The sequence below is a fragment of the Saimiri boliviensis genome, chromosome 19 (assembly GCF_048565385.1).
Source record: "Saimiri boliviensis isolate mSaiBol1 chromosome 19, mSaiBol1.pri, whole genome shotgun sequence".
NCBI lineage: Eukaryota > Metazoa > Chordata > Mammalia > Primates > Cebidae > Saimiri > Saimiri boliviensis.
The window spans coordinates 45,711,273-45,726,332 of NC_133467.1; positions in this window are offsets into that span (position 1 = coordinate 45,711,273).

The following is a 15,060-nucleotide window of genomic DNA, read 5'->3' on the forward strand; positions in this document are numbered from 1 at the left end:
TGAGCTGCTGTGGGCTCTGCCCAGCTGTCCTGTGAACTTCCCTGCAGTCCTGGTTATATGGGTGTAGTTAGAACTGTCTCAGCATTGGCAGCCCACCTCTGTAATGGTGGACTCTCACTGTAATGGCAGGTTGCCTTGGCAATGGCGGGCTGCCTTGGCAATGGTAGACACCCCTCCCTCATAGAGCTGTACAGTCCCGGGTTCAGCTGTGCTTGCTATGAAACTCTCAATCCAAAGAGTTCCTGATTGCTGTTCTTCTGTGGGGGTGGGACCATCCAAGCCTGATCATCTGACTCTCTGCTTCAGAGCCTTTTGCTCTCCAGTTGAATGGTCAGTCGACTCTCTCCCAGGTGTTCCTGTCACCTGTCAAAAAGGCGCTGGGGTCTATGTGATTTCCTCTGCGGTGACTCACTGCGCCAGCTGAAACAGCAGTGCTGAGATTCATGGGGCCTTTTTGTTTGTTTGTTTTTGCCCGGGAATCTCCTAGCCTGGCTCCCTGCCTCATACCCCCCTTTAGTCAGATGAATGGGTGACTGCACCTTCCCAGGGCTCCAATCGCTAGCCAAAAGGGCACCCAGACCAGTGTATTTTGTATGGAGAACTGCCGTGCTGGGGCGCCGCAAACAGCCATGTGAGCCAAAACAGCCGCGGGGACCGAAACAGCCGCGCCGGCCAAAACAGTTGCGCTGGCAACCCGTGGGGCTTCTCCATCTGGGAATCTCCTGGTCTGTGGGCAATAAAAATCCATCTGGGAATGCGGCATCCACTCACGTTCTGCACTTTCACTGGGAGCTGCAATCCCGAGCTGTTCCTAAATGGCCATCTTGGATCCGGATCCCAAATACCCTTTATTTCTTTTTCTTGCCTGATTGATCTGGCTAGAGTGAATCGGCAACCAACGAAATGGGAAAAAAACTTGTGCAATCTACCCATCTGACAAAGGGCTGATACCCAGAATCTGCAAAGAACTAAAACAGATATACGAGAAAAAAACAAGCCCATTCAAAAGTGGGCAAAGGACATCAACAGACACTTTTCAAAAGAGGACATATATGAGGCCAAAAGACATATGAAAAAATTCTCATCATCAATGGTCATTAGAGAAATGCAAATCAAAAACACACTGAGATATCATATCAACTCATGCCAGTTAGAATGGCGATCATTAAAAAATCTGGAGACAACAGATGCTAGAGAGGATGTGGAGAAATAGGAACACTCTTACACAGTTGGTGGGAGTGTAAGTTAGTTCAACCATTGTGAAAGACAGTGTGGCAATTTCTCAAGGATCTAGAAATAGAAATTCCATTTGACCCCACAATCCCATTATTGGGCATATACCCAAAGAACTATAAATCATTCAACTATAAAGACACTTGCACACATATGTTCACTGCAGCCCTGTGTACAAGAGCAAAGACCTGGAACCAACCCAAATGCCCATCAGTGATAGACTGGACATAGAAAATGTGGTACATATACACCATGGAATACTACCCAGCCATAAAAAACAATGAGTTTGTGTCCATTGTAGGGACTTGGATGAATCTGGAAACCATCATTCTCAGCAAACTGACCCGAGAACAGAAAGCCAAGCACCGTCATGTTCTCACTCATAGTTGGATGTTGAACAATGAGAACACGTGGACTCAGGGAAAGGAGCATCACACACAGGGGACAGTTGTTGGGGGGTAGAGAAAACAGGGGTGGAGAGGGAGGGGAGGGTGGGGACGGATAACATGGGGAGAAATGCCAGATACAGTATGCACCTAAAGTAAAATAAATTTTTAAGAAGAGAAAAAAAATAGGATTCAGGTCACTTTAATCCAGAAGGACTCAAGGGAATCCAGAGGCAATTATGATAAAGGGTGGTGCTGTGCCCTTCACTGCCTATAGAATCTGAAAACACTTTAAGGGGCTTCCAACTTAAAAAAATACATACTTTCTTTTTCATTTGTTAATCAGGAAAAAGAAATCCAAAAATAATTTGAGATTACATGTAACAATGACAAAAGCAATTCTGTGACAGAATTGTTGTCTGATGAATGCCTGAGATTTCTGATTTCAGAACACAAATATTCATAGGCTGTGAGAACACATCTCACTACCACTGGTCAAGTCAATGTTTCTGACTTTTTATTATCAGTAAAGAGTGCTTTTTGTTATACTTTTATTCATTTATTTGGTTCTCAAAATTGCCTCAGACAGGGATTAATGTCAGGAGCTTTCAAGGAGAGAAATTCATGAATGGGGGCCCCCAGGGTGCAGGTGACAAGAGTCACAGGTATGGGAGAAACCAGGAAGTCTGTATTTAGATGAGAATATCATGCAGAAGCACAACATGTTACTTCTTGTGAGTCTTACTATTCCACAAAAGGTGCAAGCTTAAAAGCTAGAATGGGAATTAGACTTCAACAAATAATTTAGCCAACTTCAATATCCAAGAAAACTGTACAAATATATGCCACAGCGTTATTTCAAACAGAAAGGCAAGCCTTTGCTGATGGTACTTCCCACTTGATGAGGCTGACTGCTCTTTACCAGACAGGCCTTGGGTTCCTGAAATATGATACTTGAGAAAAACTGGACTAAATCTACTCAATATTGTATTAGAGATCAATTCCAGTAAGTTTGAGATATGTCCATTAAGTATTTTCTGTGATATTACTGCCTAAAAAACATAATTGCAACACTAAAAAACTCTTTACAAGGTTCGTAAATAAATCTGTTCACTTTAGGTGTAGTAAAATAGTTAAACACGCTATACTAAAGATTTTGTTCTTAAAAAGCATTTACTTTCTTGGCTGACCATGTGCTTGTGAAGCTGGGAAAACATCTAGATAGATTCACCTGGGTGGAGAGAAGCTTCCTTGGCAAAAGCTGCTCACAAGGCCAGGCCACACACAGAAGACACTCACTAAATTACCCATGTGGGTTGGGCTTTGAAGCTGGCTTTATACAGGGCCTCAACAACCACGCAGAGACTTTTGGGGTTTATTTACCTGCCAAATAATAAAGCAATAAAAAGAGATTTGGTTTTGTTTACTTTTTTGACTTTCTAGTATATCTTTCATGCCAGGAGTAGGATTCTGAGAGTGGTTTTTCCTCCTTTGGCTGAACCATTCCCAGCATCACAGCAGCAACCACAGCATTCAGATGAGAAAGCCATCTCTTTGATGGATTTCTTTTAGGAGCACACTTGCTACTGTCCCAGAATCCCCTGAAAGCATCTCCCCATGTCTCTAGACTTCATGAACCAATCACTACAGAAGGGGAGATGGGATTAAGTTTTACCCAGGAGTAAGGGGGAAAGTCACAGTACATATGGGAACAATTAGGAAAGAGTGAAGAAAAATGGATGTCGGGGCAACCAAACATGCCCTTACACCACAGACCTTAACCTGAAAAAATGTCCTCTCCTGACCCTAGGCAGATTCCTACTCTTAAACTCTCAACCTCCAGAGACATTCTCAGCTGTAAGTATCTTCAGTATACCATCTTCTCCTTTAACACCCAATGAGAGGTAAAACATTCTAATAGAGTCATATTTTAGGTATTTTGGAGCAATGGTTCTCAAAATGTAAAGGAAAGTATCACCTGGAGATTTATTAAAATGTAGATGCTGGTGTGCCACACCCAGAGGTTCCAATTCACTGCGTGTGTGTGTGTATGTGTGTGTGTGTGTGAGAGAGAGAAAGAGAGAGAGAGAGAGAGAGAGAGACAGACAGACAGACAGACAGACAGACAGACAGACAGAGGGAGAGAGATTGCCTGCAGGTGGAAAGGCTGTCATTTTAACAAGCAACTCAGATGATTTGGATGCAGGTGGTCAATGGACTTTGCTGAGAAACATCCAATTTAGAACCTATAAAATATTAAAATTATGTGGCCAGAGAATTTGGAGTTTAAATCACAGCAATCTTTCTATTCATGAAGGTTTAAAAATAATTCATCACTCCAGGAAAAGGAAGAGCATGCATGTTTTAGATTTTCCACAGGTTGTTACAATTTTTCCACGATTCTCAAAGGTAATTAGGGTGAGTGGTATTATTCGGACCTTGCTGATTGGGAGATTAATGCAGGTAAAGTGATTTGCCAAAGGTTATATAACTGTTTGGGTCATAAACCCTGCTAGGTCTACCGACTTTTGTTCAGAGACCAAATAACATGTCATTCTCTCTACCACTACTAAAGTTAAAAGCATTGGGAAAAGCATGCAGAAAATATAAACACATTTCCTAATCTAATTTTGGATTAATTTTTACTCATCTCTCCAATTCTCCATCATCAGGCAACATCTTTTAGTATTTGCCTTCTGGACCCATTATGAGGAAACGTAAATCTCACAGATATGTTACTGGGGGAAAAAAACACATAGTCCTCTATGGAAAAACATTATCATGTATTTTTTATAGCTGAAGGCTTAGCTGGCATTGATCAGAACAGACACAGTCTGAGTTTTTAGCTTACTATAGAAACGAAATATAGCTTACTATAGAAGTTTTTAGCTTACTTAGACGAGACAAATAGAAAAGCAGGGTTTCTTTTAAAATCCCACAAATATGGCATATTTTCAAGACAGAAAGGATGCAGATGGCTTCTTTGATTTCAGAAACTTCAACTGCAACTCCCTGAATGTTTTCTGATTGGGTTTCACATACCATATCATGAGGTTCTTTACAGAAGATAAAGACTCTTTGATAGTAATGAAAAATTCTAACTCTACAGTCCTTCCTTTCCTTTACCATCGAGGAAAAACCTGCATTTTCTCCCATGAGAATAACTCCAGGTATCATAAAAAAGATAAAGTATTTAATCAAGTTAGTAAAGGAAACCCCCAGCAGAAACAATACATGTTTTTGAAGGTTAGAGGTGTTATGGGCTGGGTGTGGTGGCTCCTGCCTGTAATCCCTGAACATTGGGAGGCCAAGGCTGGTGGATGTCTTGATGTCAGGAGTTTGAGAATAGCCTGGCCAACATGGTAAAACCCCATCTCTACTAAAAACACAAAAATTAGTGGGGCATTATGGTGGGTGCCCATAATCCCAGCTACTTGGGAGGATAAGGCAGGAGAATCACTTGAACCTGGGAAACAGAGGTTACAGTGAGCCAAGATCATGCCATTGCACTCCAGCCTGGGCAACAAGAATGAAACTCTAGCTCAAAAAAAAAAAAAAACAAAACAAAAAAACAAAAAACAGGTATGAATAGAGAATATGTTTCGTGTGTCAAATCTCTCTGTCTTTGTGGTGAAAAATGCCATTTACTATTACATGGTAGTTTAATTCTAGAGTATTAAATAATCATGTTCATTTGCTAAAAACCAACTGTTTAGCGAACTACAAAAAATGGTTTATAAATTCACCAGAAGCTGGCCAGGTGCAGTAGTGCATGATTGTAATCCTAGCACTTTGGGAGTCTGAGGTACGGGATCACCTGAGGTCAGGAGTTGAGACCAGCCTGACTAACATGGTGGAACACCATATGTATTAGATATCAAAAATAACCCAAGCATGGTGGTGCATGCCTATAATCCCAGCTACTTGGGAGACTGAGGCAGGAGAATCATTAGAACCCAAGAGGCGGAGGTTGCAGTAAGCAAAGATTGCACCATTGCACTCTAGCCTGGGCAACAAGAGCAAACCTCATTCTCGGAAAAAAAAAAAAATTACCAGAATCATTATTCAAATACCAATTTTAACAAGTCTTTGGCCTGGTGCAATGGCTCACACCTGAAATCCCAGAACTTTGGAAGGCCAAGGGTGGTGGATCACCTGAGGTCAGGAGTTTGAGACCAGCCTGGCCAACATGGTGAAATGCCATCTCTACTGAAAATGAAAAATTAGCCAGGCGTGGCAGTGCACACTTGTAATCCCAGGTACTCCAGAGACTGAGGCAGGAGAATTGCTTAGAGGCTGGAAGGCAGAGGTTGCAGTGAGCCAAGACTGTGCCACTACGATCTACCCTGGGTGACAGAGGGAGCCTCTGTCTCAAAAAAAAAAAAAAAAAAAAAAAAAAAAAAAAAAAAAAAAACCAACCAGTCTTTTAGATAGCAGAGTTGTGCAGCAGAAGCATGCTGGGCCTATAAAAAGCAATGTTTTAATAGAATACCCTTCATTTCTGAGGATTCACCAACCTAGAAACCTGGAGAAATGGTCTTTGTTTGCCAGTCACATACGAAGTGACCCATCCTGTCAGCGGTTACTGTCCTCTAATTTAGAAAATTGTCTGATCAATCAGCTGTGGCCCTGTTTATTGTCCAGTACCAAAAAATGCCCCTGATAAAGTATTCATCATAGCAGACCAACCCTGAACCAGAAAGAAAAGAGCATAAAACATATTCTAAGCCCCAAGACCTGACCAAAGGGCTACTGTCTTGCACTGTACACTTTGTTTTGTGGGGCTCAATTACGCTGCTTTAAAACAAATTTACTTTCTTTAAACACACACAGTTTCTTTGTTGGAAATGCTCATTTTCCTACGTAATAATCCTCTGGGTTTATTCAATGCTCTCTAATTTCTTCTATTGCCAGAATTTGGAAAAGAACTGAAAAGCACATTAGACATTTATCCTCTTTTCTTACAAAGAGCCAAAATGCATTAGAGGACATGCACACCCACTCCTGCAGGACAGGTCCATCCCACTCAGCACCCTCAGTGGAGGTCCTGTGCACCCTGGGGCTTAATCAGACAATTGAGCCACCAGGTGGAAAGGCAAGCAACTCTACTCTGGGCTGCCTCATGAGACACAGCTGCTGGACACAGTCTAGACTTGGGTCAACCCGGGGTTGGGGGTTGTCTACTTCTGCAGAGTAAGTGAGGCAGTGATAGACAGCTGTGCCATGCACAGACCTGCCCCTTAAATATGTATCCCTTGCTGACAAACATCAGTTGAATTCTGACCCACTGTTCTTCCCTTTCCACCTGGGTTCTGTGTCCCAGCATGAACATCCTCTCTTAAACGTGGGTGGAAAACACCAGAGCAAACATAAATCTACTCAGTGCACATCCCTTGCAAACAGCTGCCCCTTGGGCCCAGAATTGTGCACACTGGCCTAGATCTGTAAGGAGACCCAGGCAGGCCTGGGCAGTGGGCATTTGGGTATTTGAGAAAAAAGCTTAGGTTCCTGGGAGCCCAGAGAACAGATTAGAAGTGGGAAGACTGGCTGTGTACCTCACAGATTTTCACTCCGTGTGCAGGAACACACCCACGATGGGAGGACCAGGACAGAGGTCCTTAAGTACAGGGCCCAGCAGCCTGTTGTTGGGGTCTAACAACAAGAATGCTGTGGACCACCTCAGAGTGGAGTCTCTGGGATAAATCTGAAGACCTGAGATTGCACAGCTTCCTTGGTAAATTGAGGAGGTGTGGACCACAAGATTGCCAAGCTCCTTTCTATCCAAACTTGATACTTGGAGATTCCATGATCCAGTTTGTCACTGTTGACGGCTCAGTCTCATGCCCTAGACAAAGGTAATATAAAAGAAAAAATAAAAAGACACTAAAATGAGTATACAAGTCTTTAATCTCAGCCCCTTCAGTTCAAAGAGATAAACAATGAGAGTAGAGCTGCTAGATTTAACTTCCACAGGTGACTCAGATGAGGAAAACAACTAATCAGAGGACAACATCAAAACTGTAACCAGTGTAATCACTGGATTAGGAACAACTCAAAATAGCTCTAGTTTCCAAAGGGCAACAAACTGTACATATCAGTAATATTTGCAATTAACAAAAAATTTTTTTAAATATGTGGACGTGCCAGGTAAGAGGATTTAAGTTGACTTTTTATAATACTTCAAATTTAAAATGCCACTTATGTGGACTGGATGACACCTTCCAGGTGCTTTAATTTGGTTTACCTGCTGATAGATCCTGACAGAAACAGGTAGCACCAGCCTCTCCTAAACCTCATTGCAGCTGTAAAACACAGAGGGTGTGCTTGTCCACACATGGAGAAACACTGTTATCACAAGATACAGAAGGCAAACTCCCAATCAGGTGTATTACCTGTCCTATCATATTTTGGGCAATGAGAATGGTGGGCCAGATGGTTGAGTAGATGCCCAAAAACCACCAGTCAGGTCAGCATGCCTCCCCACAAAGCTAGATGGCTGAACTGCAGAGGAAAATAGTCACTCAAACAGGGCTTTTTGGTTGGCACAGCAGATTCACCTGAACTCCATCTTCTGCACAACCCTTGCATCCAAGCTACCTCTCCTTACGGAAAGATTCTCATGACTCATAACTCACTGGGAGTTCAATCTGCCTAATTCCCCTGTCAGAATTTTTTAACAATGACTTCAAGTAATGAGTGTCCCCAAAGTACTCTGAAGATATACATGCTTTTGCTGTCATGGCTGGCTTTCCTCTAAGTTTTACCCCATAGTGACAGTAGGCCCCTCTCAGTTCATGGCAAGTATTTGTTAAAACCTAAGGTTGTATACAATCAGGATACATTAATCTGGTAAGATAGTCGCTGAACAGACAAAACCCATAAGATCTTGTTTATTGAACATTTTGGGACTTCAATTGTTGTGTTCATTTTGCAAAGAGTTTTTTTTTTTTAAATTATTATTTGAGATAGATATTGCCTCTTAACAGAGTTCCCTTAAGCATCTACTGAGGTATTCATTTTTTTTCTCCATTGTCCTCTTAATATGATGATCCTTGACTTCTTTCTTTCTTCCACAACCCACAATCTAACCCACGTGCAAGATCTGTTAGCTTTTAAAAAGATAAAATAAATCCAGACTCTGACCACTTCTCACTGCCTTCTTCTCTAATATCCCAGGTTAAGATATCATCACATTTAACCTGGATTAATTGCCACTGTCCCTTAGGGCAGGGGGCCCCAATTCACAACGCAGCCCACGGACTGGTACCAAACCATGGCCTGTTAGGAACCAGGCCAGACAGTAGAAAGTGAGCAACATGTGAGCAAGCAAAGCTGTATCTGTATTTACAGCCATTCCCTATCGCTGGCATTCCCACCTGAAGCTCTGCCTCCTGTCAGATCAGCAGTGGCATTAGATTATAGTAGGAGCATGAATTCCTGGCCACCTTGAGACTTCAGTGCTCTCTATGGAGTCAACATTCTCACAGATAGAGTGTCATGAAAGTATAGAAAGACTTTATAGCATAGCAATGTACCAGCATGGCTTTGGAGTCAAGCAGATTTGAGATCTTTTTTCCCAGCTTTAATTAAGTTGCTATTCCCTCTAAGCCTCACACTTCTGATCCGTAGAACTTGAATAACATAATATCGACACGTAGGGTCACTATGAGAACAATCTGAGAAGATGTGGAGGAACACTTAGCCTGCTGGCCAGCACCTTAGCACTGTCATCGTCATTAGGTAGAACATTTTGTTTTTGAGAGGCGTTACCTGAAGGCACTATACCTTGCTATAGCGCCCAGCCTGGTCTTGAACTCCAGGGCTCAAGAAATCCTTCTGTGTATCTGGGATTACAGGTGTGAGCCACCACATCTGGTTCATTTCTTAATTAGCTTTCTCTAAGAACAAAAAAATTGTAGTGTAAAATTATGTATTTTTAGTAAATTTAAGGTTGAATTAAAATATATAAAACATGAAGAAAATATTTAACATTTTTACATTAAAACATTTTAAAACTGATTCTTCTGTTTTTTGAAAAAAATCTCAGTGTCTCCATTAAATGAATGAATTTAAATTACTTATATTTTTCTCTATTCTTTTACCACCACTTGTTAAAATAAAGTGGTAGCCATAGCGACATGTCCCAGGGCATAGACTTTCCCCTCTGTGTATGATGGCCAAATAGTCCCTTTTCAATCAAGCACTCAGTTCCCCCACCCCACGCCCTGCCTCCCTCTCTCTTTCTCTGTGGCTACAATTAACTTCTATGCAGTAAATGTATGTGTTCCCAGACTTGTAACAACTTTTGTTTTTAAGGAAGTTTACAATAAATGCTTCTGAAATGAGAGAATTAATACATGAACCAGGATGAAGTCCCTATTCTGTTCACCTAGAAAAAAAATGATTTTTCAGTTCTCTAGATTCATTTTTACATGTGATCAAGAGAAAACAATTCCAAAGGACTAAGAAGACGCCTATGGTATGACCAAATGTCTACATTTCATGAATTCCAGGATTCCCAGACTTTTCTCAGCCACATGTCTAAATAAACATCACCTTCAATTCCTTGTAAACCTATAAACCTAGAACATACGAAGCTGCCGACTTTGCTAAATAGAGCTTTGCTTTTTTTTTTTTTTTTTTTTTTTTTTTTTTTTTTTTTTGAGACAGAGTCCTGCTCTGTCGCCCAGGCTGGAGTGCAGTGGCACAATTTTAGCTCATTACAACCTCCACCTCCCAGGTTCAAGTGATTCTCCTGCCTCAGCCTCCCAAGTAGCTGGGATTATAGGCACCACCATGCCCAGTTAATTTTTTGGTACTTTTTCGTAGAGACAGGGTTTTGCCATGTTGGCCAGGCTAGTCTCAAACTCCTGACCTCAGGTGATCTGCCTGCCTCGGCCTTCCAAAGTGCTGGGATTCCAGGCATGAGCCACCACACCTGACCAATAGAGCTTTGCTTTTAAAGGATTTTTTTTTTTTTTTTTTTTGAGACAGAGTCTCACTGTGTTGCCAGGTACCAGGCTGGAGTGCAGTGGCACAATCTCAGCTCACTGCAACCTCAAGCAATTCTCCTGCCTCAGCCTCCCGAGTAGCTGGGACTACAGGCACATGCCACCAAGCCCAGCTAATTTTTGTATTTTTAGTAGAGATGGGGTTTCACTATGCTGGCCAGGATGGTCTCAATTTCTTGACCTCGTGATCTGCCCGCCTCGGCCTCCCAAAGTGCTGGGATTACAGGCTTGAGCCACTGTGCCTGGCCAAAGGATGTTTTATATGATATTTCCATTAATGCATGTGGGTAAAGATTTTTGTTATTAAAAGTCAAATCTGCATTTGATAACACCTCAGATCATAGCAATCCCGTCTTCAGAGGTGCTGTGTGATCCGTGAATTGCTCCCCGACCATGAAAACCCTCTCTGGGCAGCATTCTCTCAATATGGCGTGCCAAGTGGACTCATGAAAACCATGAAATGCAATGCTCTGCCAGTAACTAAGCTTAGATTTTTGACAGGTTGCTGCATTTTTCCCACCTAAGTTTCCGGTGTCTATTCATGCCAATAGCAGGGGGTCAAATATTCCTACGGTGCAATACGATACTTGAGAAAAATCTGCCATAAAAAATGGCCATTCTGCGCAGGTCACTTCCTGTGGGCATGTTGGAGACAAACTGGTCCAAAGCACTGGTCACTGGTGTTAATCACGCTGAAACTCGCGTTTGCTGACTGAAAACATTTGTGATACATTTGCTTTTGTGATGTTTCATTTTTCAATCAAACTCAAGTCTGGCAAGTAGTTTTGGGTTGAGGCAGGATTTCTCCACCCATCAGCCACCACTATAAATCTGCCAGTGAGAAATTGAGTAGAAACCATATGGATGCCTTTCAGAGGTTTTCCCAACACATGAAGCATTTTATGTCTTTAGAATATTTATTTAACCAAAGGAAGCACATGGAAAATGAGAGGAAATGGACATCAATTTGTGTTTTTACTAACTTCCCCACAAAACCTTTTGGATTATAGAGTTTAAAAATATAATTTAAAAAATCTTGTAGGGAATTCCAGTTAAATATAGTTTAAAAGAGTGGTTAGGACTCACTGGATTTTTATTTTTAGGTAGAATTTAATAAAGTTACCTTCTGGTAACTTTCTTCCAGACAAAAATCTATTTGAATCTTACTCTGGTGTATCCAGAAAACGGAAAGAAGTTGGCCCGCATTATTTCATTTTGTGAAGTTTTTAATGAGGCTGATTATCATGAGACAAGGAGTATCACAGAAACTGCAGCTCATTGCGTGCCATAGACCTTGTGTTTTGTGATAGTAATGCATTATGTAAGACTGCCCAGGTTGATGGCAAGATAGCGCTGGTACAGAAGCCAGAATGTGGCAGAACTTTTTTTTTAAGATGGAAAAAATTATCTGAGTGGCTCTTTTCATTTCTGGGTTCTCAGAATACCCCTTGGCCTGTGCTTTTTCTTCTTGGTACTGGAAAGTTGTCAGAGCTGGAGAGAGAGTGCCTGGCGCTGCTGAGAGCTGGCTAGCCAGGACACGCCACTCAGGCCTGCCAGAGGGGAGCTGGATGACATGAGCCCCAGCGCTGCCTCCGATAGTGATGGTCTATATTTTATCACTTCCTCCGCTTCTTCCGTAGCTGGCTGGGTGCATTCTAAGTCACTTTCAAACACATGAGGAGAGCCATTAAAACTTAAAGAGATCAGTTTCACTTATTGTATTAGTAATTTGGGAAAATTAAAAGACAAGAAAGTTAACTGATTTCCCTAAGTGTGCTCACCTTATATGAGGCCAACTTAGACTCAGGCATCTAGTGCAGTGACCTTTCCAGCCCATAGTAGTGACGTGACAAAGGAAGGGGTCAGACTGGATCAGTCAGTGGAAAATCCAATCAGTGGACTATGCAACTAAAACAAAAAAACTTAACCGTACAGTCTCTGTCTGTCTGTCTGTCTCTCTCTGTATATATACTTGGCTCTCTGTATATATACAGAGAGATTGTATGTGTGTGTGTGTGTGTGTGTGTGTGTGTGTGTGTGTGTGTGTATATATATAAATATGTAATTTTAAAACTCTTGCAGGGAATGTCAGTTAAATATAATTTAAAAGAGTAGTTAGGACTCAATGCTATTTTTACTTTTCGGTAGAATTAAATAAAATTACCTTCTGGTAACTTTCTTCCAGACAAAAATCTATTTGAATCTTACACTTTGGTGTATCCAGAAAGTGGAAAGAAGTCGGCCCTCATTATTTCATTTTGTGAAGTTTTTAATGAGGCTGATTATCATGAGACAAGGCTTATCACAGAAACTGCAGATTATCTGTCTATTTATATAAAATCTCTGTCTCTCTCTCTCATCTCTCTCCATTCTTTCCCACTCATGAGTAAGAATTAAAACAATTCATCTAGTAAATATTAAGAGGTCAGAGAATAGGATACAGACCCATCTTATCAAGGGCCATGGATAGAACGTAAGGAACCTAAGGAACAGGCCCACCTTGTAACCATCATATTGATTTTAATTATTAAAAGTTAAACAAAAAGGGGACAGCTTTAGTTGCAGAAAACCCCTAAACTCTGTTGGAGAAAACGTAAGCATTGCTTGGGAGCTAGAATGCAATTAAATGCTCCCACTCACATCTGAGTTCCCATGTGTCCTCAAATCATGTTGTCTTGACACTCGAATCGTCAGGAATACGGCCATACTTACCACCTCCAGTGCTGCCCCGTGGTCCAATCCACCATCGTCTCTGCCGGGGTCACGTAACTTGCATTCCCAAGTTATATGACCCTGTAACTTAGGAGTCATGTAACTGCACCTCCACTACCCTGTCTTCTGGGTTCAACACAGCAATACAAGTGACTCTGTTCAAAGCAGAGACAGGTCATGCCATCCCTCCATTTAAAATGTGTCAGGCCAGGCTGGGCACAGTGACTCAAGCCTGTAATGCCAGCACTTTGGGAGGCCAAGGCAGGTGGATCACCTGAGGTCAGGAGTTCGAGACCAGTCTGGCCAACAGGGTGAAACCCAGTGTATTGAAAATACAAAAATTAGCCAGGTGTGGTGGTACACACCTATAATCCCAGCTACTCTGGAGGCTGAGCCAGGAGATTAGCTTGGACCTGGGAGGCAGAGGCTGCAGTGAGCCAAGATCACAGCATCACACTCCACCTGGGGATAGTGAGATTCCGTCCCAAAAAACAATAACAATCAAATCAAATCAATCAATCAATACAATGTTCCAAAGGTGCCCTCTCACATCTTGAGCGAAGACGCCAATTCTTAGAACAGCCTATTGGGTCCTCCAGGGCACCTGATCCTCCATTCCCTCCTGACTCATGCTGCCAAATCCCCACTTTTAGGTGACAGCAGGCTGCTGGCTGTCCTGTGAGCACGAGGGAGTCCCCAGCCTCAGAATCACTGCTTCCTCCATCCTCCATCTTCCTTCCGCCTTCTTCCTCCATCCTCCGTCTTTACGAAGATGACACCTTCTCAGTACCCCTTTTCTGGCAATCTTATCACAATCTCACATGACTTTCTTCTGTTTGCTATCCTTGTTCCATCTTTTATTATTCCTCCTCGGCTCTTACCAGGATCTACGTGATAAGTTTGTGGTTTTTCCCTGGTCCTGCAGGTTGGTCAATGGTCCTTCACTAGTGGGCTAAGGTGTCCACCAGCAGGGGGATTTTTTTCTGTGTTCTAAATTGCTGTCTCCTCAATGGATCGTAGGTGCCCAGTAAGCATTTCTTGAATGAATGAGCGTGCCGATAAACAAGAGTGCAGGAACACTCCTGACCCGAGAAAGAAGTCACCTCAAATCTCGGAGAGAGGATTTGACCCAGGAAGGCAGGGATTAGGCAAAACAGATTCCTTGCCTGCATCAGGGTTTTAGGTTATTGAAAAGCATGTTTGATAAAGCAGAGAAAAGTGTCACATGCCCTGGCTTATTGCATAGGAAGCTTTCTTTTTGTTCTTTTTTTTTTTTTCTTTTTGAGATGTAGTCTTGCTCTGTCACCAAGCTGGAGTGCAGTGGTGCAATCTTGGCTCACTGCAACCTCCGCCTCCCAGGTTAAGGCAATTCTCCTGCCTCAGCCTCTGGAGTAGCTGGGACTACAAGTATGTGCCCTCATGCCCAGCTAATTTTTGTATTTTTAGTAGAGACAGGGTTTTCACTATGTTAACCAGGATGGTCTCTGTCTCTTGACCTTGTGATCTGCCCCGCTTGGCCTCCCAAAGTGCTGGGATTACAGGCGTGCGCCACCACACCCGGCTGCATAGAGAGCTTTCTAAGCCTTTGAATAGAGGAAAGCCTCCACACTCGTGGATAGCTGGGTGGGAGACAGGGAGAAATGCCATCTTCTGGCTTCGATACAGTTGTAGCTGGGGCCTCAGGAACCCCAGCAGTCAGAGCTACAAATTGGGCCGTA